Source organism: Peromyscus eremicus, chromosome 6 (assembly GCF_949786415.1).
Source record: "Peromyscus eremicus chromosome 6, PerEre_H2_v1, whole genome shotgun sequence".
Classification (NCBI taxonomy): Eukaryota; Metazoa; Chordata; class Mammalia; order Rodentia; family Cricetidae; genus Peromyscus; species Peromyscus eremicus.
In genome coordinates, this window is record NC_081421.1 from 40798635 (window position 1) to 40824651 (window position 26017).

Consider the following 26017-nt stretch of genomic DNA (forward strand, 5'->3'; position numbering starts at 1 on the left):
ATGAAGATGGATCATTGAAGAAGAATGTGAGTGGCTTGAAACATCATAAAACAGAACATGAGCTCTGTTTTGGAGTCAAGGAGTACTGTGGAATACTTGTGGGCAGAATTATCCAACCTCAGAGGTTGGGCTGAGGTATCAAACTTTCTGGAGCCCACTACACTGAGATGAATACTTCTGATGAACACATCAAACTTTTCAGAGCCCACTACACTGAGATGAATACTTCTGATGAATGCATCAAACTTTTCAGAGCCCACTACACTGAGATGAATACTTCTGATGAACACTGGTTTTCCATCAGTAAGACCAAATCTACTGGATTTCCCAACTGTTGAGTGCCATATCCTGCAAGGCTCCAGGGATTGGCCTGACTGGGGCATCAAGAAAAGATAAACACATGAACATAGAGAAAAGCTGAGACTGAGTGGACTGGTTTCTCTGATGGAAAAGCTGCAGCACCCCAGAAGCTCAACATGTTTATTATATACTGTTGAACAGGGAGTCAGAGTTATTGCATACAGATAGACAAGGTAGCAGTGCTATTACATACAGATAAACAAGGAGGCAGGCTTACCTAATCTCAGTAAGAGCAGTCTCTATAGGATATCAGTCTTCAGGCCATAAATATCCAGAGGGAGAAAGCTATTGTGGTGAAAGCTAGGGTCACATTTTCTGTACACATTATCAACATCTGCACAAGAAACAAAGGAAGGCTTGGCCATCCCTTAGAGACTCACCCTGGGAAGGGGTGTGGCTTTTCCATTTCCTTGTGGGTCTGAGACATTGGAGTCCTTGATATGGCTGTGCTCATATCAAACAATACATAAACAGTTCGTACCTCACTTGCTCCTTACAGTTGTGTCATATTCTTGGCACATATGCCTATTATAATTGCCTATCAGAATGTAAATACGATGACCTTCTATGTAATTGGGTCACTTCATCCTGTACTTATGACATTAATGTCGTAAATAGAGAAAATTGAAATTACTTTTGGGTTGAGTTTTGTCACGTTAGTCTCACCTCATTGTTGCAGCCAGGCTGTCTGTCCTAGCTGTAGGCCATCGAGAAATCCAATAATCACGTCTCCTAGTCACAAAAGGTTCATTAATAATGTTGTTAAACAGAATTCAGAACAGTACAAAGCATGTTCTACAGCAGAACTAAAGATCTCCTGGGAGAAATTGATCTATAACTCAATATCATACGAGTAAGTTGTTCAGTCAGCTACAAGCTCGGTTGGTTCCACAGTCTCTCTGGGAAGTCTTTGTCTTGTTGGAATGGAGGGATTTGATATAACATTGCTGTAATCTCATAGTCCAATATGCCTGGACACCCTGCATCTGGCCATTAAAGGAGTCTGCCTCTCCAACAATGGCTTGTTTTCTGGGTAGGATGTTTGGTGAAGTTTAAACAAATTTTGTTTGGCTATCCCTTATTTTTTGTGGTCCTTCCTTCCTTCCTTTTCTGCTAGTGAACTTGAAATTTCCAATAAAGAAAGGGAGAGTAGAATCAGAGACAGTGGTGAGCTGCATGAAATTGTTGATCAAAAAGATGAAAATCAACATGCTGAGAAAGAATTGGAAATACCTGGAGGTCAACCCGAGTTCTTCCCATCTTTCCTGCCTCTTACCACACATTATGTGGTTACTAGATAATGATAGTCCAAGCAGCAAAACTGGAACAAGCGTGAGCATTAGATAAAGGGGCAGAGAGTGGGTCCTCTGCCTACAGCCACGGTCAAATAAAAGAAGGTAGGAATGGTTGAATTCTCCTTACCTTTAAACACCTAAGAAGACAACATCTAGGGATCTGCTGCGCAGCCAGAGCTCAGAGAGAGGACTGCCTTGAAGATGGACTTTATGCACCAATGGTATGAAGTGAGGATGAGGTAGGCAGTACAATAAAGATGGCTTCAATGTATCTCTCAGTAGCCATGACTCAAGGGGCCACAAAGAGCCATTTATTTTATTTATTTATTTATTTATTTATTTATTTATTTAGTTAGTTAGTTAGTTAGTTATAGAGGAGTGAGAGAGAGCAGCTAAGATCTCCCAGACTCCCAAATAAAGTTCAGATTTAGCCAAGAAGGAGAAAGCTGTGAGATGAAGGAAGCCATCTGACTATGGTGAGGGAACACCAAGGAAGAGTGGCATGGGCCATCATAGAAGATTCTGGAAGGACCAAGCAAGGGATTCTCAACAGATGTGGACTCGCCAGTGACTCACCTTTGTCTCCAGTCAATCCCACACTTCAAGGCAGTCTAGATCACACTAGATGAAGATGTAGAAGCCTCATTCAACAAGAGCTTAGAGTTTATGATTAAATCCAGAGGGAGGCTGTGGAAAAAGAACAAGGCCCTGGGCTTGGCATAGGGCCCAAGTGGTAGAGTACTTAACCTAGCACACACCAGGCCCTGGGTCCCAGCCTTGGCACCTCTAAGGGGAAAAAAAGAAATCCTAAATGAGAGTGGAATTTAATTAAAAGGAAGTTTAAAATCGTGACATTTCACCTACTTTTTCTCAAATATAATTAGTTTAAATTTTCTGAAAATGAATCCTACAGGAAAATTTCAAAAGTCTTAAAATAAACATTAGTGTGTAAAATTCATCCCATCTGCTTTCATAATAAAAGGAGAAACCGTGAAAATGTGAACATGGGTCTAGCTCTTTGTGGCTTATTAGCAAATCTGTGCTGGTGGCTAGTTCTGAGTTGTCGCCTCTTTTCTTTGCCAGGGACATGTCTGCCCAGGAATCAACATCAGTCCTCCCAGGTGTCAAATGTGCAGGGCTCAGTTTCCCCATTTTTGAAAATTGGGACAGCTTTTAGTTGCTTTTTGGTAAGCCTCAGCTTGTTTCAGTCCTCCTAGGGACTCACCAAAGCCTCCAGGCCCTCTACGCTTTGTAGCTAAGCCCCTGGGCATTTCTGTTTCTAGGTTACTATTAATATTTCCATGCACCTCATATAGTACAGCCCTTACCATTTATTAAAACTGATTTAAAAAATAAATAAGAACAGGGCCCGGAAAGAGAGCTCAGTTGGTAAAATGTCCACTACATAAGCACAAGGATTCAGGTTCGGATCCCCAGCACCTGTATAAACAGCCACCACCCACAGTGGTGTGGATATGTAACCCCAACACAGGAGTGGGACAGAGACAGGCACAGCTCTTATCTCAGTTACTTCTCCTGTTGTGGTACCCTGACAAAAAAACCCATGGAGAAAGACTCCAGGATCCCTTCAATACCTCAGCTCTCATGGCTGCAAAACCAGAACCTCATAACAGTCCTACGTTGCTGGACTTTCTTTGGACCGCCAGCTCCCAAATAATAATATGGAGACTTCATATTAAGTATGAAAGCTTGGCCTTAGCTTAGGCTTGTTCCAACTAGCTTTTATAACTTAAATTAATCCATTTATATCAATCTACGTTCTGCCACGTGGCTCTTTACCTTTTTTCAATACAGTGTGCATCAGACTTCCTCTGTGTCTCACTGGTGAATTCCCCACCTCTCAGATTCTCCTCAGAGTTTCTATCTGTGCCCAGAAGTCCTGCCTATCCACTCTTGCCTGGCCATTGGCCATTTAGCTCTTTATTAAACCAATCAGAAGGTGCCTTAGCAGATGAGGTAAAACAGACACATTTTCACAGTGTACAAAAAGATTATCCCACAGCAGTCCTACTAAGTACTTCTGCAAACTTGAGGCAAACTACACTTATCCAAGTACACAGTGAAAAACAGCAAAAGATTGGGCAAAGTGCACTTTCTGATGAGGAAAAGATGTTATCAAGAGTAACTATGCCATAGCCTGAATGCTCTCCTGGCTTGAATTTTCTCCACCAAACTTCTTTCAGGTTCACAGGGCACAGGCACAAAGAAACCAGATTCTTGACTAAAATATCATACAAATGGCCCCTGTTCTAGTTTGTGATAGCGTATTTGTTCTCCTCTGAAACCTTGTGAGCTGGACTTATACTGTCTTCCTATTTTCTCAGCACTCTTGTCTTCCAAGCTCCTACCAGAGTGACCTGTTGTTTTGCTTTCAGCACACTAGGGTGTTGCGTCCGCCTCGACCAGCAAGGAAGACGCGACACGAGGCTCTTCTCCAAGCAGTTTATTCAGGAACCTTGAACAATCTTCTGACCCCAGGGAAAGTCATTTTCTTCTTCTCTCTCACTCTCTCACTCATACTCACTCTCCCATTCTCTCTCTCATTCTCACTCATAGTCATTCCCACAGTCACTCTCACAGTCACTCTCCTGGGAAAGTCAGCCCACGCCCTTTATAGCCACTGGGCAATCAACCCCGTGGTGCCACGTGGACAATGCCACTAGGGTCAGACATACGCAAGCAAGCCAGATTAGGTCCAGGTGTGCAGAAGCAAGCCAGATCCTAGCCTTAGCCAAATAAGGAGCATCTGCCATCGGGAAGGCAGAAACCAGACGCTGTGCCATCTTTGAGGCACGGCCGTGCACGGCTCTCTACACTAGGGCTTTTTTAAACCTAAAATACCAAACTCTTTTGCACTTCAAAAAACAGTTCCAAAGGTCTAAACCACATGGTCAAGTTTACCACGACAGCCCCACTTCCCAGTCCAGTCTCCTGTATTAATTGCTTTTCCTAGGTTGTGATAAAATACCCTGACAAAGAAACTAATCAAGAATTTATTTTGACTCATAATCCATGAGGACAGTCCCTCATAGGAGGAAAATCAAACAGCAGGACCTTGAAGCACCATCCATACTCAGAACAGAGAATTGTGAGTGTTCATACTCATCTAGGACCCTCTTTTTTTATGTACTCTAGGACCCAATTCCATGGAGTATTGCTTCCTGTAGGTTAGGTGAGTCCTCTAACCTCAATTAACCTAAACTAAATAATTCCTCACAAGTGTATATAAGGGCTTGCCTCCTTGGTGGCTCCAGATCCCATCAAGTTGCCAGTCAACATTGACCATCACACACCTGAAGCTGATTAGCCGGTAGCCGAGCCAAATCAATGAGCTCCAGCTTCAGTGAGAAACTTTATCTCAAAAACTAAGATAGAGAGTAATTAATGAAGACACCCAGGGTCAGTCTCTGGCCTCCTCACATATGTCCATATACATGCATACACATGAGCAAGTATCTACAGAACCACACATGTATACACAGAAAAAGACACATAAAACTGGCTATGTTCAAGACACACCTCATCCTGAGTGTAGTCCAGGAAGATGTTACTGCAGGCAGGGCACGTGGGCCTGGCCCTGGGCTGTGCTGGAGAGAGGCCACATCCCCGTGTCAATACTCAGTCTTAGGAAACCTGCTGCTAAAACCCTCAAAGAGATTGACTTGGCTTTAGAAACAAATGCCTCCTAACTAGTACTTTACAAACACAGAATGGCATTGTTTACTAAGGTCTTCCCATGGTAAAGAGTTGATTCTGTGTGGGCATGGACCTCAGACGCAGTTAGAAAGGGCTTGAGCTAAGACAAGGAAAGAAATGAAGGTGACAGTTGTGAAGATCTGTGGTTCTGTCGCTGGACAGAGGTCTGTGCTGGCTCAGGAAGGAGATTCTACCATTTCATGGAAGAATATGAGGGAAGTACTCGGCAGTTAGTCATTTGTTTTTAATTCTTTTGTTTGCTATGAATCCTCAGCTCGTCTGGAACTCACCTTGCAGCCCAGGCTATCCTCAGAGCTTTATAGCTCAGGCTATCCTCAGAGCCTTGTAGCCCAGGCTGTCCTCAGAGCTCTCCTGCCTTGGCCTAGTTCTGGGGTTGTAGGCATAAGGGCCATACCCATAGATCAGGAGTCACTTTTTAAAGCTACCCATCCAACATTTTAAAAAGTCATCATTTCTTAATATAATTTTTAAATATTTTAATATATAGGCACATGCATGATTTTTATATAAGTGAGAACATGCATGATTTTAATGTAAAATGTATTCTTTATTTTTGTGGGTTTTTTATTATTTAAGAAATGTTGATGACAGAAGATAGAGAACACTTTCCTTGTGTGTTTCCTAATGCCTAATTTTAGCAAAATGAAAGTGAGCAACCTAACAACATATTCCCTTATTATTTTAAAATATTGAAATCCTAATATATGGAAAGTTGTCTAGGTGAAGGTCCTATAGACCATGATTTGGAAGCAGGGATCAAATTCTTCAGGTAGTCTTCGGTTCTAAAATCTTTCATGATGAGACTAAGAGGTCATAAGAAAGTAAGTTGCAGCTTATAAATCCAGTATAAGTTGTAAATTCTCCCTGTTCTGGTCAAGGGTGCCTGAGTTCAGGGTCCATGGCTGAGCTGAAGTAGAACTTGCCTTTGCTGTTCTATAGCTACCATGTGAGCTCTGCATACACTAACTTAACTTAATGAGTTGAAGGAATGATGCCATGGGCTTGTCATCACCAAGACCTTGCTGGATGGAGGGATCACCTTGGAATGGCTCCTTTCTCTTGGATCCTACTTGCAGCATGGGCTTCAGAATCATACAAATCTGGGGCAAAACCCACTTCCCCCTGGTGAGAGTGATGATTCTTAGGTCTGAGTCTCGGTTCCTGCAACTCTGAAGGTGAATACACCACAACTGTAGTAGAGTTAGGTGAGAAAAAGTAAATGCTGTCACCCAGCTCAGTGCCCCGCGACTAAGATCTGCCCTGTAAATGTGAGCTTAATCTTTAATTTTTAACCTTTCCCCTTATATGAATAGAAATAAACTATGCAACAGGAAATCATGGTTCCTAGCTTTCACACATTTTAGCCTCATTCACAAATGAGCTTCATCCACCCTGTTTTTGTGTTTGGACAACTTGCTGTGAAATCACATGCACTTAGAAGCAAACCTGTAGTGGGAAGTTTCTGTCCCACCAGCCACTCCCAAATACCCAGCAGCCGCTTCCCAAATTATTACACAGAGGCTTATATTAATTATAAATGTTTGGCTGATGGCTCAAGCTTATTATTAACTAGCTCTTTCATTTAAATTAATCCATTTATATTAATCTATTTATTGCCATGTGGTCTATGGCTTACTGGTCCTCCAGCATCCTGCTTCTTAGACAGTTGGCAGCATCTGTCTTGACCTTGCCCCTCTTCCTCTGAGTCCTAGTTTGATTCTTCCACCTAACCTTATCCCGCATTGCCATAGGCAACAGCCTAAATAGCTATATTATCAACCAATGAGAACAATACACATTCACAGCATACAGAAGGACCATCCCATAGCACAAGGCTTGAATCTGGAATCCCACCTGAATTTTCCATGTCCAACTTTCTCGTTTCTGTACTGTGGTCAGCCATTGCTTATCCCCTAATTATTTCTTTGATTCTAGTCTTGCCCCCTTCCCTGAATGCATGGTAGAGCCTGCTGAGTTAGACCACCAAAATAAATCCCAAAGGGTCACAGAAAGAAATCAGAGCACAGCCTCTCTTGCTTGAAGGATAAAGTCCCAATGGCCTTGATGATGGATAGAATGCTCCAGGATCTTGCTTCTGCTGGCATCTGGTGTGTGGTTTCCTGCAGATTCCCCTGGTGTGTTAGTCATCTTTCTATCATCGTGACTAAGCACTAAGAGAATCAACCTAAAAGGAGGAAGGCTTTATGCTGGCTCATATTAGCTCCATGTTAGCTCCACAGTATATTAGCTCCATTGCTTTGAACTGTGGTGACACAGGCATCATGGCAGAAGTATGTGATGAAGGAAGCCTGTTCAACTCAAGACAGCTAGAAAACAGAGAAAGAAAATGGTCCCCAAAACCCCTTCGAGGTAATGGTCTGTGTATGAGTTACTTTTCTGTGGCTGTAATAAACATGTGACCAAGGTAACTTAAAGAAGGATGGGTTTATTTTGGCTTATGGTTCTAGATAAGAATTGATCATGGCAAGGAGCCATGGCAACATCAGTAGCCATGGTGTCTGGTGTGGGAAGCCAAAAGCCCACATCTTAAATCAAAAGCAAGAGGTAAACTGGAAGTAGGTGAGTGTCAGAACATGGTCCAAGAATGGAGTCTATGTTAGTTAAGGTTTCTGTTGTTGTGACGAAACACCATGACCAAAAAGCAAGTTGGGGAGGAAAAGGTTTATTTGGCTTACACTTCTATTTCACTGTTCATTGAAGGAAGTCGGGACAGAAACTCAAACAGGGCAGGAACCTGGAGGCAGGAGCTGGTGCAGGAGCCACCGAGAGGTGCCGCTTATTGGCTTGCTTCCCATGGTTTTCTCGGCCTGCTTTCTCATAAAACCAAGGTTATAGAACCACTCATAATGGGCTGGGCCCTCTCCTATCAATAACTAATTAAGAAAATGCCTTAGAGCCAGACCATATGGCAGCATTTTCTTAATTAAGGCTCCTTCCCTTCAGATAACTCTAACTTGTGGTCAAGTTGACATAAGACCAGCCAGGAGATAATCATATGAGGAGATTTCTGTGTGCTCGTGAAAAAAACAAGACAAGAGTCCTGAGACCTCAGGTTCTTCAAAAGCACAGAATTGCTCTTAGATGACGCTGCTGTGCCCTTCCCAGATGTAGCAAATAGGAGTGAGTTTACAACTGACTATATGCCTCTATGGAAAACATGTTTTTGGCTAGTTCAGCTTGCCTACCATGTGCAGCTTGTCTGCCACATTTGGCTTGTCCTTGTGATTGTACACTCTGCTCATGTGACTCCTCTTAACTCTCTGAGTGTAAACTGTCTGGTGCTCTGAATAAAGATGACTGTTGTATGAGACTTTAGTCTGCCTCACTCACAGGCTCCATTCTCCATGGTAAACAGGTGAGGTTTGTTTTTACTCTCACAGCTGCCCCACCCCCTATCATGTTCTTCCTCCAGCATGGCTGCATCACATCAAGCTCTCCCAAACAGTTTCATCGACTAAGACCAAGTGTTCAAATGACCATGGAGGACACTTCTCATTCAAACTACCACAGCCAGAATGACTGAACGCCCTTCAAGTTAGTCTCATATCCCAAATGGTCTGCTACCACCCATTAGCTCCATAAGCCAAGGACCAGGCTTCAACACATAGGTCTTTGGGAGACACCCTGAATCCAAACTATGGTACCAATACAGTTTTCTATGCCCCTACGACTTTTGTCTGCCACCCCATCAACCTAGGATACCCCTTTCCTGAGTCTTCTATGGCCTGGAAAACTCAACCTCATTTGTAAGACCCTCTTTGGAGTTTATGTCACTTCTGCCTCCACCCACAGAGTGGCTTACATATAGCACCCACCATGTGGCACCGCCATCACCTCTCACATGGTACATATTATGCACATATCTGGGCTTCTCTAAACTGTGAATTCCTCCTGGAAGCTGAAGGCTTTCCTGCTGTTTGCCTCATATGTACTAAAACACCCAAAATTAGTTTAAAAAAAAAGTGATTAGTCTATCAATGTGGGGATATTTTCTAGGTCCGCAGGTAAGGCATTACTGCAAGAGATAATCATTGTAGGGTGTCCAGGTTTGGGAACATGTCAATGGGCAGCTGGCATTGAGACAGTTCAAGGAAGAACTTTCACTTTTCTCTTCACCATCAACATTTCACCTGCTGTCATTGTACAATGTGTTCAGTGCTGGCTAGGAGGAGACTGAGCGTTTGCTCATTTAGCCCCAGCCCTGCATGCCTCGCTCTTGATCTTGTGGGTCTCCAGGGACACATGGGTGAACGAATCCGCACACAGCCTAGTCGGGAGGTTAACTGTGGGCGGAAGCATCATTTTAACTTCTGTTCTTGTTATTGTCGTCTACCCCCACAACTCTGCCTATTTCGGTCCAGACTGAAGCCCTGCCCATTTTACTTACAGTAGCCCCTGTGTCTGCTGTTGTATTGGTCACTTGTGTCATTGCTTTGATAAAATACCCTGACAAAAGCAGACCTTGAGACCACCAAATGTACCACCTATAGCCAGAAGCTTCCTATCTGAGCATACAAGATGCCAGACTCTGTAAGAGACACAACAAAATAGCACTGTAGTAGATGAGCTGTCTGGTTTCACCCACCCACTCCCCCATCCCCCCCTACATCCCCCCCTACACACGCACACGCACACGCAGGCACGCACACACGCACACGCACGCGCACACACGCACACGCACGCGCACGCACACGCGCGCGCGCACACACACACGCACACGCACACACGCACACACGCACATCTGTGGGGCCAGATGTAGCTTTTTCATCCTTCATCATCCATTCTGACACCATTTCCATGGCCATTCACTGCCCAGATCACACAAAAGGATCTTCAGTAACAGCCAAGGCAACGATTTTACAGGTGGACTTTCCAGCTGCATTTTCAGGAGCTCCTTGATGATCTCAACTCGTAAGTCAAGTCTGTGATTGTGAGGAGAGGAAATGGATTTTATAATGTGGGACCCTGCCAGGACCTGTTTTACTATTCAGTAGAGGTCATCTTTGGTGCTAAGGTAACGGTCGCGACTTCCCATTGTGCAATAATGGGATATTTTACTCATTGCTGTTTCTTTTTGAGGGTGTCAGACTTCCCTTGGTTCTCCCACCCCTACTACCCTCTGGGTTACATGAATTTCTTCATTCTATGATTAAAACAGAAAAGATAAAAAGAGAAACCCCTTCCTATTTACAATGCTGAAGTCTGGAGTACCTGAAATTTATTTTTATGTTTAAATATATCTTATGGTAAGTTTAATCATCTGAAATACACTTTGGTGTGTGACATACCGCAATTCCTTTTTGTAAGGTTAAGTGTTTACTGGCATAGCTGTGTATGCAGGTGCACTGTGAGGGTTAATCTTCCTTGACCACTCGACTGGATTTAGAATCACCTAGGAGACACACTCCCAGGCCTGTCTGTGGAATTGTCCAGGCAGAGTAACTGGGGAGACAAGCATGGCAACCCCATGAGCGTGGGCCCCAAGCTGAACCAAAAGGAAAAGGCCTCCTGAAACTAATTTTCACAATGTGAACGGCCATCTCATGCTCCTGCTGCCATGCTTGTCTACAAAGGCAGACTGAGTTCCTTCCTGAACAATGAGCCAAAGGAACCTTTCTTTCCCTGAGTTGCTTTACCAGGTATTTTTCTCAACATCAAGAAAAGTCACTGATACAAACATATATTAGGCTGTTTAGAATACCAAACCTACATGATAATCTATAGGAGCAAAACCCAGCAGCCAAGCATTGGCCCTCAAAGAAGGGAAACATATAAATCTAGATGGTGGATTGAGACATGTAAATCCCCTCAGATGGCCATTCAAGTTTGGGCTGGGTACCAAAAAAAAGCAATGATAGCCATTTCTTACCTGCACCCCCTCATCCACTGAGGAGGATTCCCAAGGGGCCCCCTCCCCCACCCTAACTGCTTTGCAGTGCACACCACCATGCCTTACCACCACACAATCCTCTCAGTCATATCCTGTCCCCAGCAAACACACAAACAAGGAGTGTGCCTGTGAGAGAGCCCCAGCCTCCTTGTTTCCACATCTCTTTTTCTCTACAGCACCTCCATCACAGGCAGTGGTCAGGGAAGACCTGGGAAGACCCAAAAGGAACTGAAATATCTAATTAGAAAGCTTATCGATGTACTCTTCCTCTGCTGTCCTTTCTACCCAAGGAAAGCACAAAGGAACTGAAGCTATTTACATGACATCTCATGCAAAGATGTTGAGCCATATGCCACTGTCCCCAAGGCCCTCTTTGATAACTATTGCTGATGACTTTGTAGTATCATGACACTGAAACCTCCATTCATTAGTGATGATCTCTAAACATTCTGCATGCCAGAATGTTCTCCCCCAGAGTCTCTGTGGCGCCTATTTATTTCCAAGTTCCAAGTTATTTGGCTAAGCAGCAGACCGCAGGAGCTTTGTTAAATGCTTGTGCTCGGAGTCAAGCACACAGAGATTCACATTTAACTGACTTGAGGTGGGGCCTGGGCATTGGAATGTTGTAAAGTTCCCAGTGTTTCTAATGAACAAGACAGGGGACCACTAAAGGGCTCCAGGGGAGATCCAGAGGGCATCAGTTTCCAAGTTCAGCTCTCTTCAAGATGTGCCCATCACCCTAAGGGGCATAAAGAGCATCTCTCTTGATCACATAGGTGAGAGTGTTCAGTCCTGAAGATGAATCATCAGATTCAGTGAGGTTTGCATACAATCTTCTGTGTAACACAATCAACCCAGACCTCTGCATTATCACAAAGAATCAGGTTAGTACCTTGTCCCAACCTCGTATTCAGTTTACCTTCCTGGTAATGAATTTAGGACTTTCTTCGTGGAACAGAGTTTAATGGAGAGGAGACTCCAGCTGATTTAGCATTGGAGTGGATATCTTCTCTATGCCTTAGACCAGCAGTTCTCAACATGTGGGTCACAACCCCCTTGGGGGATGAACGAACCTTTCACAGGGGTCACTTAAGATCATCAGAAAACAGATATTTACATTATGATTCATAACAGTAGCAAAATTACAGTTATGAAGTAGCAACAAAATAATTTTATGGTTGAGGTCATGAGGAACTGTATTAAAGGGTCGAAGCATTAGGAAGGTTGAGAACCACTGCCCTAGACCAGTGTTTCTTAGACTTTTAAATGCACATGAATCATGGAAAGATTCTTAATGAAGTGTAGTATATGACTCAGTAGATCTGCAGGGATTGTCCTCCTTATCAGTTCCCACATGATGGTTGCTACTAACTTACTCAGGGTAGGCTTTGGGACAGCTCTGCTCCTGCCCAGTGATGCCCTAAGTGATGGCTAGAAGCTGAGGACAATCCCTGAGCACCTCTGAGCATTTTAGGATGTTCAGACTCAGAGGACTGGAGTATGGGGAGAGGGAGTGCTCCCTGATAAGAGAAGCTTCCTAACAAACTGGCCTACCACGTCAGGGCCTGGAGAACATCTCAGCTTATGAGAGAGTGTGAGGGTTGTCAGAAAGTCTCAAGCACATCTCCAAGTTGGGGTATTCCCTCTTAAACTCCCCTTGGCTGACTTTGAAATTAACTTTGACAACATCAAAAACATCATGGTTGAAGCATCCGCAACTTTAGGATTGGTGTTTAATAACCCTGGGGAACCATCACTGGTGATTATACAAAACATTTATAGTTGCATCCATAACATCTATTTTAATTAAATGTATAAATCAAGAAATAGTAAGATATCAAAGAAAACAACTTACAAGAAGGAAAGTTTGACTACTTTTTTAAAAATGTGTAATAATATTTATATATTCTTTAGGAATTTCTTGTGTTCAATCAATACACTTCTCCCGGATCCCCCACCACACACCCTCCCAGCTTCGTGTCATTTGGTTTTATAACCCATAAGCTACAACTCATGCTGCCAGTAGATGTGTTTTGAGCAAGAACAAACTACCAAGGGCCACACCCCTAAAGCAAACTGACTCCCGATGCCCCCCCCACCCCTAGTAACTATCAGCTGTCAAGAGCTCCTTAGGTAGGAGTGAGGGCTGCTAAACAAGAGGGTGTTTTCTTGAGGGTGTCCCATTGAGAACCTGGTACCAGGCTGGTGGGAATGTGAAAAGTTACTTGTATTACTACATTTTTATGGACAGTCTACTGTTGGCAGGAAGGGATCACCAGCCCTATGATGGAGCACAGCAGTGGCCTTTGGCTGCTGAATAATGAGGCTAAGCAGAGAGACAGAATAGTAGCTGGAGCTTTGGTGGCTGGAGACATCTAGCAAGACTTTGAGACAAGAACTCTTCGCCAGTGGATTTTGATTGCATAGTGTCTGAATATTTTTTAGCAATCCTAATTTTTATTAGTGACAGAAAATGAGAAAATCTGGTACGTGTGTGAGAAAAGGCAAGGAAGACACAACAAAAGCAAAGGGAAGAGCTTGTGTGGGCAACAGCAGCTCCTACAGAACTTGGTGAACTGAGGGGAATCCAATTTGTTCAGCTATCTTGTTGTGAAGGGTTTTATGTTAGATGAACATCATTAAATGTTATTTGAACTACTAACAGCATGTTCTTGCCAATCATGTTCTAATAATCCATGTTCATATAATTAATTATATTGTCTGGCAAACAAGTCTTGTAGCGAAAGCATAAAGGCAAATATCAAGCAAGCAGATACCTTAAGCTCTACATGTCATTTTTTAAACAGATATGAAAAAAACTTAGAAGAAACAACATCATTTGCACATATGACTTGCTCATGTGTATGTAGTCTGGACAATTATGATCATATTTAAGACATCAATTAACAAGACCATGCTATTTCTAGACCTACAAGGGAAAGTTGTAAATGGCTGAGGAGACTGGCACATGGAAGAAAAAGCCAGGGACTCTGTAGCTGGCCACAGTTTTGGCCCAGACTGTGAGCATGGCTCATAAGCACTCTGTGACCATGTGCATTGGTTTTCTTTTCTGAAAACAGCTGTTATGAATCTCAGCACCACTGTGAGGATTAAATAATGCATGTAAATTGTTATGTTTGTAATAGGTGATCAACCAAAGCTAGCTTCAATAGTCATCAAAAATTAAGGAGTCAAATGTGAAATAGTCTAGGGAAAAATACTGAGTTGATTAATGTTATGGAAACACATGTCTCTCTCTCTCTCCTGACTGTCCTGTATTAACTGAGCAGATGAACTTCCAGCAGCTGGTTTTCAGACATGTTGCTCATTCTCTTCTGTTCTTGTCCACATCAGCACCATACCATCTTAAAACATGCCAGTATACTGATCTGTAAACAAATAGACTCAGCTTTCTTTCAGAGAAAGACACAGAGACAGAAATACAGAAGATAGAAGGGGAGAGAAGGGGCAGGGAGAAGGGAGGGAGGAAGAGAGGGGAATGCAAGAAAAGGAGGTGAGAGGACTTACATTGTCTTCTCAGTGTACATTGCTTACATGGTCATCCTAGGCTATTTGTCAAAAATACTACATTACTTTCCCATTTCTATGCTAAAACATCATGACCAAGGAAATTTATAGATGAGTTTATTTGGGCTTGCAGTTCCAGAAGGATAAAAGTCTATGATGGCAGAGCTGAGGCATGGCGGCTGCAGCAGGAAGCTGGCTCATATCTCACAAGCAGGAAGCAGGGAGAGTTTGAAATGGTAGACTCTCTAAACTCACAGGGCACACCTCCAGTAATGTATTTCCTCCAATAGGGCCACACCTCCGAAAACTCCCGAATAGCACCATCAACTGGGGACCAAGGGTTCAAGTACCTAAGATTTGGGGTCCTGGAGAGATAAGTACTAGTCACGTCTAACTTGCTGAAATGAAAATTCCAGCTCCTGGCAATCGACCCTGGCTGCTGCGTTGGGGGATCTGGTTGAAAGGCTTGCACCCTCTGCAGAACATTCAGACTCTGAAGATGTCTCTGTTGCGTGGTTTCATCATTGACTTGGAAGGATCAGGCTTGTGCACTTTCATATCGTAAGAGACTCTAGTCAGCATTCATCACAGCATCGCATTGCCTCCGTGAGAAGGCGTGTCAAATCCGTACTTAAAGAGTCTAGAAGCTTCTATCCCTCCAGTTGTTTCACAGGTTCCCATGACAACTAATTGGGAGATTTCTGTGTAGCATTTTTCTTTGAAGCATTATTTTCTAGCTTATCAAAGTTGTGATTTTTCTCAGCACTCACATTATCTTTGTACACTTTAAACTAGCCTGCGCCTTGGTGAGATTTCTAGGAGAGACTGTTTCCATGCTTTTAGGATGAATCTGTTAGGAAGAGTCAAGGAAGTTAGAGTCCAAGGATGGTGCTCAGGGTTCTTGTTCTTTCTGTTTGTTTTTTTTAACAACCATATCAGGATCATCTAACAAAGGTCAGACAGTGTTCCAGACTGGGGAAGGTAAAGGGAACAGGACATACTGAACCTCTTTGTCCGAAGGACAAACCGACAAAAACAGGCACATTAATAAATGAAAGAGGTTGTGATTAAGAACTCAGAGTGGGGGGGAACAATGAAAAAGATTGAGATAAAAACTACAAAAAGAGCTTGTGTGTGCCAGGGGTATGAGGGCAGATTGATGCTAACATGTCTAACTCAGGCCTAAACTGAGCAGCTAGTCGAGAGTTGAGAAGACCATGCAGACAATGGACAGAAACTGTAGAGGCCTTGGGTTGGAGAACTCCTGTAGAGGAAAGAGACCAGACCAGGGGTTGGACAGCCATCCAGACAAGAGCTGTCAGTGGCCAGGTTAGCCCAGGGGCTGCAGAGTCGAAGCAGTCGTTGATGTCGACATGCACTTTGGAGATGGGGCTGGCTTACCTTAGGAGGAAACTAGGTACAAGAGATTGAGAAAGTCTCTCTGCTCAGGCTTCTAATGTGTGCGTTTGGGGACAGTGATGTCCTTTACTGAGCCAAGGAATAGGGGTTCAGAGACGAACTATGTGAGTGTTCCAGTGAGGCGTGGAATGCCTGCACCACCCCAAGTGAAGCTTCAGACGGAGTGCAGTACCTGGGTCTGAAGCTCACAGGGGGAAGGGGAGGAGGGGTTGTCATCCAGTCTGATGACACCTCTGGGACATCCTCCTCCTGAATCGCACTGTTGTTGAGCTGCTGTGAGTGCATCTGATCCCCAGGAGGCATCTGATCCCCAGGAGGCATGGACCTAGGACCAGACCTCCCCTGGTGACAGTAACGGAGCTTCCCGCCTTCACACCCGTTCCCAATGGGTCTCTCCATTAGAAAAATCTCACTCAAAAATTGAGTACTTGAAAGGATGCTTTCCATCCAACATCCCCTCCAGACCAGCCATGCCCCTGCCTCTGCACAAGGCCCCTAAATGTTGAATGGTTTCACTGACTGGTACTATCAGCTTACGAGGTACATCACAAGAAGCCACATGATGAACCTCCCTGGTCCTTTGCAGCTCATAGCTGCTGTTTGCTTGTTTTTCAGAGGAAACTGAGGCTGAGAAAGCCTGTGTGATGTGCTTCATTTTTGGCTCCTGAATTGTTAAACACTGCATTATATTACACTGAATAACACAGGTGGCAGCCAATCTATAGGAACTGTCACATTTGCCTGACGGAGGTTATTCAGAGGCATGATGAAGAAACAGAGAAATCTGGAAACTGTGTGCCTGTGATATTCCAGCCACTGGGGACTGTGCAAGAGCCACCTTCCTGTCTCTTGCCAGCAGCACACTGGAAAAGGCTGCCCATAAAGTGTCCCACTAAAACTACAATTCCATAGGACAGCAAACCACAGGTCCCTGTTCAAACTGCCGTTTGCTTCCCAAGGGTCTTCTAATAAAGCGGTGGCTCTGAGATCCTCAATGGACGCCTTCCGGCCCCAGCTTCTACTTCAAGTCTCTTGTGCCTGCCCTGCCCCTGGCACTGGCTTCCTATAGAGGGGAAGTCCACAGAAGCAGGCTCTTCCTTCCCAGCATTGAGGACAGCAGCAGAAGCTCAAGGCTTAGAACAACCAGAGGGTTCAAAGTTCTCTAGGGAACATTGCCAGAGATGGAGCAGAGAGACTGAGAGCCAGGTGATCGGGGAGTTTGCTGGGAGATTGGTCTCCTAGTGATGTCAGGAACTACACCTGAAACATCTCACCAACATGACCTCCCAAGTGTGAGCTGAACAAGGATGACACCAATGAACACGCCAAACTGGAGAAAATCCTATGAGGCCCCAACCCTACTCAGAGAGCTATAAGCAACCGAGGGGAGCTTGGAGCGGAAGTGGTCTTCCCCAGGGAAAAGCACACTAACTGGATGTCTAGTCTCAAGTGGTCAGCCCTGAAAACATACATACAATTAACATTATACAGTATATATAATATATATTAATTATATTTATATATTATATATACTGTATATATAATAATGTGCATATATAATATATATATATACATCACATGCATATATGCATGCAATAACAATTAGTGACAAAAGAGTTCATGAATTTGAAGGAGAGTGAGGGGAGGTGTGTGGGAAGTTTGAAGGGAGAAATTTTGTAATTAAATCATAATTGCAAAAATTAAAAAACCAAAACATTCTCTGAGGAGCTGGAGATGTAGCTCAAGAGTAGAGTGCTCACATAAGAAGCCCAAGGCCCTGAGTTCAAGCCCCTGCACCAGTCTCTGAGAGAGATGCACAGGGTTCATAGCAAGCTGTTGGTGAGTGAGCAGAAATCAAACATGAGGAGCTAGTGGAGTGAGGGGAAAGCCTGTTTGTGATCACTCAGGAGGGCAAGAAAAGCAAAACCTGAACCAGAAAAGCCCCTGAGGTCCTTTGAGAAATCCCACCACAGAGCCAGGAATCTTCTGTTGTGTTCCGCTACACTGGCGTGACTTGTATCCTGTCAGTCAGAGAAAGAAGTTAGCAAGCAACAGGACAGCTCTGTGACAACAGAGGGAAGCTGGGTGTCAGGGCACATGCAGGTTTCCTGGGAACGGGCAGAGAGCTGGAGACTTGTGAACACATACGGGCTTGCCGTCAGCGCCGCACGCCTGGCTGAGCCGCAGTCTTTGGCAGCCACCTGATGTTAATTAAAGCTCCAGTCTAGCTCCAGCCTCGCATGCTCCCACTCTGGTATTGCTCATCACCCCCGATTCCCCTTCACGTTTAAAGCCTCATTTGGGGCCTAGCTGACAGAGCAAACTTTTGAGTCACACACAGAATGTCCCCAGCCCTTTGGAAGTGGACAGGCCTGGGGTTTTGGTTATTGGAGAAGCTTTCCTCTCCCCACACCTCCCTTAATTGCCCGCCTGACAAATGAGAGGCCCTGGGGTAGCTAAGCATCTCACTGTACCAGCTGAGCTGAGTGAGACCTGTGATGTTCTTCATGCCTCTGTGTCTGGGCTCATTCATTACTTCTCATTCTGTGGCTCTGTGACACTTCAGCTCAGGAGTTCAGCAGCTCTCCCCGCCCTTCCTCTGGGGCAATGCCTCTTTCTGAAGGATTCCTGTAGTACAGGGGCAAGTTTGGGCTGAACCACTGTTGTTCCCATTCAGCCTTGAGTCTCCATCAGTGCTGATCTTGTGATACCCTGTTCCACCAATGGAGTGTCCTTGGGCTCTCTGCTACCCTCTTACAGCTGGGTGCCTACTTGTGGTCTCTGTGCCACATTAAGGGCCTGCAGAACCCTGGGAGGCTCTACCAGGCTCAAAACCATGGTGAGGAACAGGAAACTGAGGCTGTGGTAAGAAATGGAGACACTGTTGTCATCCTGGGCCATGATGTGGGAGTCGGTCTCACCTCCCCAAACAGGTCTATGAGAGCATCTGCCAGTCAACCTCATCTATGGCTCATCTTAGACTCACATCAGTGCCAAGCTCTCCCAATTCCCTCAGGCCTCTCCTTTTCCCCTCTGAAGACTACTGTCCAGAATCCTCCTCACATCAGATCACCAATCCTTCAAAAGCCATTTCCACCCACAGCTCTTCCCTCCAAGTCTGAAGGTGAGCATCTGTGTATCTACTCCATGTTCTCTTGATGTTGTGGGCTGCTCAGGTGGAAAGGAAAACATTCTCTAACAGCAGGAGGAAAACTCTGGACAGAGGGTACAACTTTTCTGGGGAGTAGTCCTTTCCATAACCAGGTGACGTTCACAAAACCCTGCTGTCTATCCTGCCCTCTGACTTGCCTCTGCCTCAGAGTCCTCAGCAGTGGGTAGTTGGCTCCATCAAGACTATTTGTAGGCTGCCCACCTTCAAAGAGCTGATACTTTCCTCCAGGAGCACACATGACCAGCTGGCCCAGCCACCTAGCAGAATGGGCACTCCCACCTTCAACAAAGCTCTTAGAAAGTTCTAGCACATGTCCAAGAGGAGAACTCTGCTATGTACAATTTGTTAGGCAGTTTACCAAATATAAAATTATGTCAGAAGTGGAAGCATGCTGGCTAGTTTCATGTCAGCTTGCTACAAGCCAGAGTTGTTTGGGAAGAGGATTCTCAATTGAGAAAATGCCTTCAGAAGACAGTGCTGCAGGTAAATCTGTTGGGCAATTTCTTGATTAATGACTGACGTGGGAGGGCTCAGTCCACTGTGGGTGCTGCCACCCCTGAGTTGTGTAAAAAAGCAACCTGAGCAAGCTATGAGGAACAAGACAGTAAACAGAGTTCCTCCATGGCTTCTTTTTCAGTTCCTGCCTTGAGTTCCTGCCCTGACTTCCCTCATTGATAGAGTGTGACCCGAGAGTTGTGAGAAGAAATAAACCCTTTCTTCCCCATGATGCTGTTGCTCATCATGTTTTGTCACAGCAATAGATACCCTAACAAAGACAGGAAGCAAAATCATTTGAGTGCATATAAGTCTAGGGCAGTTGACTTCATTCTCATTCTGTTGGTGGTTGTTTTTTCTCTTTTTTGGGGAGCCTGCCACCCAGCTCCCAAATAAATCACACATGGAGGCTTATTATTAATTATGAATGCCTAGCCTAAGCTTAGCTTAGTTTCTAGTCAGCTTTCCTTAACTTATCCCATCTACTTTTTGCCTCTGGGCTTTTCCCATTCTCTTACTTCTGTAAATCTTACTCTTACTCCGTGGCTTGCTGTGTAGCTGTGTAGCTGGGTGACTGACCCCCAGAGTCCTCCTTCTCTGGCTCCTAGATCTCTCCTCCCAGTTTTCTCCTTCTATATATCCTCTCTGCCTGCCAGCCCCACCAATCTTTTCTCCTGCCTTGCTATTGGCCGTTCAGTTCCTTATTAGACCACCAGGTGTTTTAGACAGGCACAGTAACACAGCTTCACAGAGTTAAACAAATGCAACATAAAAGTAACACAGCTTAAAATAATATTCTACTATATGTCCCACTTTTGTCTAAAAACAAAATAAAGGTTTTAACTTTAACATAGTATAACTACATACAACAAAACCAATTATCAAATAAGAGTTAATTTACAATATTTAGTCCATTTACATTAAGCAAATTCAGAGAAAGCACTCTATCATCCATCTATCTTAGTGACTCCAAAGGTTTATATATAATTTACTTTCTATCATAACTAAGGAAACCTACAACTGTAACCATTTAGTCTTCAACTCCATCAAAGACCAAGAAGGATGTAATATTATCTAACAACAGAGACATTTGGCTGCCTGGAAAGTCACCCAGAGTTCCTCTGCAATGTTGGGGCATCCATCTTCAGCCTACAGGCCTAGAGTATCTTGTAGACTTTTCTATGAAGCAGGAATTTTGGACTGTCCTGCCTTTTTTGGCAGAGTTCATCAGTCACTTTCCTCTGTGTCCTGCAGAACAGTTTTATTAGGTAAACTACAACTCATTTCTCCATTCCTATCGTCTTTCCTTTGGCTTTTTTTCTTCTTTCATTTTTCTCAAAATCTTTTTGAGTGTCTGTATTTGCCAGGCAGCATGTTAGGTGGCAGACAGAGAGGGGGGCATTAGAATGAGATCTTGGTCTCATAATGCTAACAGAAAAGTGAATGTGGTATTACTAGTGTTGGAGGCTCTACTGATGTACATTGCTGTGTCACTCAAGTCTAATGGCATGTGTTATTTGTTGTGGACCATCCCTGGGGATTAGGAATCCAAGTGGGACTTAGCTCAGGAATTTTCATAAAGCCAGTCAAGATACTGACCTGCGATGTCGGCATCTCAAGCCTTAACCAGGGAAGACCCATTCCTAAACTCCCTGGGATGCAGCCATGCCTTGTCTCCTCTCTGACTCTCAGCCAGAGGCCTTCCTCGGTTCCTACCACATGAGCCTCTCTTTGGAGATGCATACAACATGGAGACTTGCTCCTATCAGAGAGAAAAGAGGAAGGTTAGCAAGAAGGAAGCCAGCCTTTTGTGACGCAATCTCATGGAACAACACCTCTACTCAACTCTATCAGCTCAAATCAAGTCAGTGAGTAGAGACCACCTCCAGAGGGAGGAGACAGCAGGAAGGATGAATGCTGGGAGGCCAGGATCTGTGGGACATGTTATAGGCTCCCTACTGTGGCTTCACTGATGATGTCTCTAATGGCATTTAAGACTCAAATCACCTAGGCCAAAAAGAGCAAGTTAAAAACATCAACCATCACTTCCTGAAGATGTAGTAAGGAGGGTGATAAACTACAGGAGGATTAGAAGGAAGCCCAAAGACAGAATAAAAAGGTCTCATTGTTCCTGGGTTCCTTATTGCCATTTGTTTGCCCAAAGATGCATCTTTATTTCTACGGAAAACTGAAATAACTCCATCAATTCAGTATAACCACAAATATCCCCACCCCAAACAAGAACTAGATGAGTGCCAGGAGGGGTGAAAAGAAGACGCAATGATCCCCCCTGGTTCTAGAAAAACAAAGGCAATACAACATGTGATGACCTAACTTGACTGGGCATGTTTTCTATTCAGCTGTCCAAACCATAAAACTTACAACCTTAAGCATACTATAAGATGTGCACAACATCCAAATGAAAGCTATCCATTTAATAATCATCTATGCCTGGTTAACATTTCATTACAGCACCAAATGTGAGAGATCTAAGGCATCCCTAGCTGGCTGCCTTGGGACCTTGCATTTGAAATGACATGGATGGATATCCAGTGTCTGTCGGGCTTGATTTGTAGAAACTCACATTTCACTGTGAAGATTAATAATGTATCATACAGATGAATTCTGAAAGGCAATTTGTTTAAGTTTTTAAGAGTGCACTACTACTTGTACCAGCATTTTTAAAGAAAAAAATGGAAATACCTAAATATTTTATAAAGAGCATAGATAGTTCACCAAGAATCAATTATTCCAATTTACATAATATAGATAGTTTACCAAAGAATCCATTATTCTAATTTACATAATTTATTTACCAACGTGGAAACGGGAGCCTCGACTTGAGATTCTAACTGTCTTGCATCGTTAACGCAGTGGCCGGCCACTGCAGGCCCTGAGGAGACGTCCCAGAGCAGGAGGCGGAAGCAGCCATGCTACCTGGACGGCTTCCTCCTCACAGTCACTGTTGCGCATGCTCCCTGGCAGAACAATGCGCCTGCGCGCTGACCTGTCTGGAATGCCACGGTTAACTGAGACACTGAACAAATGTTAGGACAAAAGCAAAACAAAGCCAAAGCACATTTAAACCTCAAAAGATGATTATTTTCATGGCTAATGTCGTCAATATGAGTAACCTTCTTAATCAAAAGTCATCTAGTATTCAATATAATGTCCGTATTCCTCCATATCCACACTCAAGCCCATTTGAGGAACTTGATTTTCAACCCTCAGACTCTGAAATTTGTCTTTCCCCTCCATGTCAGCTTTTACTCTCAAAAGTTTGGAATGTCACACTAGAGAAACAACGGCTCCAGTCAGTGCTCACGTAGGAGTACATGGGACTCTGTCTCAGCACATCACTTAAGAGTGAGTGGACAACCTTTTCACTCTGCACAGCCAGTTTCCAATGGAAACGCGTCAGCCAAGACAGTGATCCTAAAACAAACCAATTCTATTTTCATTTTGAAAATACTATAAGCTTCAAGAACTCCTTCAAAGGTTAGTTGACACTACTCCTTTGGTCGTGGCAGGGTCAGAGATCATCTGCCCAAGTTGCTGATGGAACAATAGAGTCACACAGAGAGATGGATGGCATACCAGTCAGGAACTAACTAAACCCAGCCTCTCTGATTTTCACACACTAAGTTTTTCCTAACTCCCAGAAGCTCCTAGTATTCAAATTTAGAAATTCTCAAAGCTCCCTTTCTCTGGGTTATCTGAGCAAACAACACAGCAGAATGCAGCACAACTGGACTCCGCAGTTGACTTGGGACTTTATCGTCACCCCACAAAGCACACTTCAGGTTCCTCCAGAAGTTTCCAGTCCTGGCTGGGCTGTAGAGAAGTGTCTTTTCTCGTGTTAGCAGAAGCTGGCTGGAAAAGCAGTGTGTCTTTCAACCTTCCATCATTGATTGAAATGCTACTGTGATGGGACCTGCATACCAGAGAAGAACTCTAGAGTCAGTGGATCTCAGGAGGATTCCCCTGTCTTGGCGGCTCTCTCCCCATCTGACAGCAACAGGGAGTTCCTTGAACTTCCCACTCACTTGGCAGGATGCCCCCGGTGTGTTGAGATGTTGTGGGTGTTTTATTTGAGGTGGTGAAGGGAAAGAAACAAATGTCTATGGCCGAATCGTAATGAAATATGAATGTATGCGTGAGACTGTCACATCACACACCCTCCATCCACCCACAGGAAACCTTGTTCTGAAACTGTGGACTCACTTACCAAACTCAGATAGATGTTTGCTGCATCCTAATACTAATGTTGACATTCCCACAGTGGATGCTTTGCTGGTTGAAGAATGGATTCATGCTGCCTGTAGCTAGGACCTTTGAAAGAGAAATATGGACAGATTAGCAGTTATAATTTTTCAACTAGGGGAATACAGTTTTTCTTACGAAACACTCAAGAATTCCATTTCTTCTCTTTTGTATAACGGTGTAATATTTAAGAAACAGTGACTCTCAGTTGCATATAGCTTAACAGGTTTACTATTTTTCTTTATGCAAATTCATATGTTAAAAAAATCACCAAGGCCTATTTGCTGCTTGAACTATTGTCTCAGTTTTAGTAAGAGTTTATAATAAATCTTAAGAAGTATAAAAGCAGTGCCATCCAATAGAATACACTGAAGCTACATACGTAATCTAAAACTTACTAGTAGCTGTATTTGAAAAGGTTTTAAAAAATGTAAAATTAAGTTTAATAACTGTCTTAGTTACTTTGATATTGCTGTGAAGAGACACCATGACCTAGGGCAACTTATAAAATCAAGCATTTAATTGGGGGTTTGCTTACAGCTTTTAGAGGGTGAGTCCATGACCATCATGGCAGGGAGCATGGCCCCAGGCAAGCACTGGAGCAGTAACTGAGCACTCAGATCTTATCCAAAAACTGAAGGCAGAGAGAGACTAGACCTAGTGTGGATCTTTTAAAACCTCAAAGTCCATCCCCAGTGACACACCTTCTCCAGCAAGGCCACACAATCCTTCCCAGAACAGTTCTGCCAACTAGGGACCGAGTATTCAAATATGAACCTATGAGAGCCATTCTTATCCAAACTACCATAAAAACATTTTTTTATTTAACCTACTGAATGTGTATCATTTTAGTATCTCATCCTATCCCACAGGGTTCCTAGATATCAATGTGAAGGATTAAAATTGCTGAGATATTTTATCTCAGATACTACTTTCCTACACTAAATCTTCAAATTCTATTAAGTAAATATAGTATGTTATACTTAACAAAAGTTCACTTAGATGCTTAATTCTCATCAGAAATACATACTCTATACTTAGATTTCATATTAGAGTTGAAATGGCTCTTCATGTTTCCAGTTTTTCCAGATGTCCCTAACCTGCTGTGTACCTTAGCTTAAATGAACTAAAATTCAATAATATTGTGGATCTATGGCTCAGTTGCACTGGCCACACTCCAAGTGAGTACCAACCACAAGAGCTGGAGCTACCTCGTTAGGCAGCACAGATTTAGACCAGAGAGTCCTTGCCATCTTTTGAACCACTACAGACCTCCTCAGAAATGGATTCATCTTAGAACTTTGGCCAACGGTTAAGAATTGCCCTGGATACCTGATCCCTCCACTTAAACCAACAACAACAACAAAGCTAAAGTTGTGGCATAAGTGTGGTCATCACTTATGTTCCTCCATCTACCAACTGTTGCCCGAGGTGATACTAGCTGCAGGCCAGGGAAGGAAGAAGCCTGGAAGTGAAGGACAACAGAGAAGCAGAACTGGGACCCAGAGCCGGGTGGTGGTGGTGGTGGTGGTGGCGGCGGCGGCGGCGGCGGCGGCGGCGGCGGCGGCGGGCGGCGGCGGCGCACGCCTTTAATCCCAGCACTTGGGAGGCAGAGCCAGGCAGATCTCTGAGTTTGAGGCCAGCCTGGTCTACAGAGTGAGATCCAGAACAGGCACCAAAACTACACAGAGAAACCCTGTCTCGGGAAAAAAAACAACAACTGGGACCCAGAACAGGGGCAGCAAGGAGGCAGAGGCCGCAGTGTTACAGCCCTGCAGAACTTTGATCTCTAATTTCAGTGGGAGACGCCTAGGAAACCTAGAAGTTTCCCCAGCC

The 26017-nt window shown here is 44.0% G+C and overlaps 1 protein-coding gene across 1 annotated transcript in view; it reads left to right on the plus strand.

The window, feature by feature from the left end:
• The window catches only part of Kcnab1 (potassium voltage-gated channel subfamily A regulatory beta subunit 1), a 242741-nt gene that overhangs the window by 41831 nt on the left and 174893 nt on the right, over positions 1–26017 (plus strand). The window lies entirely within an intron of this gene.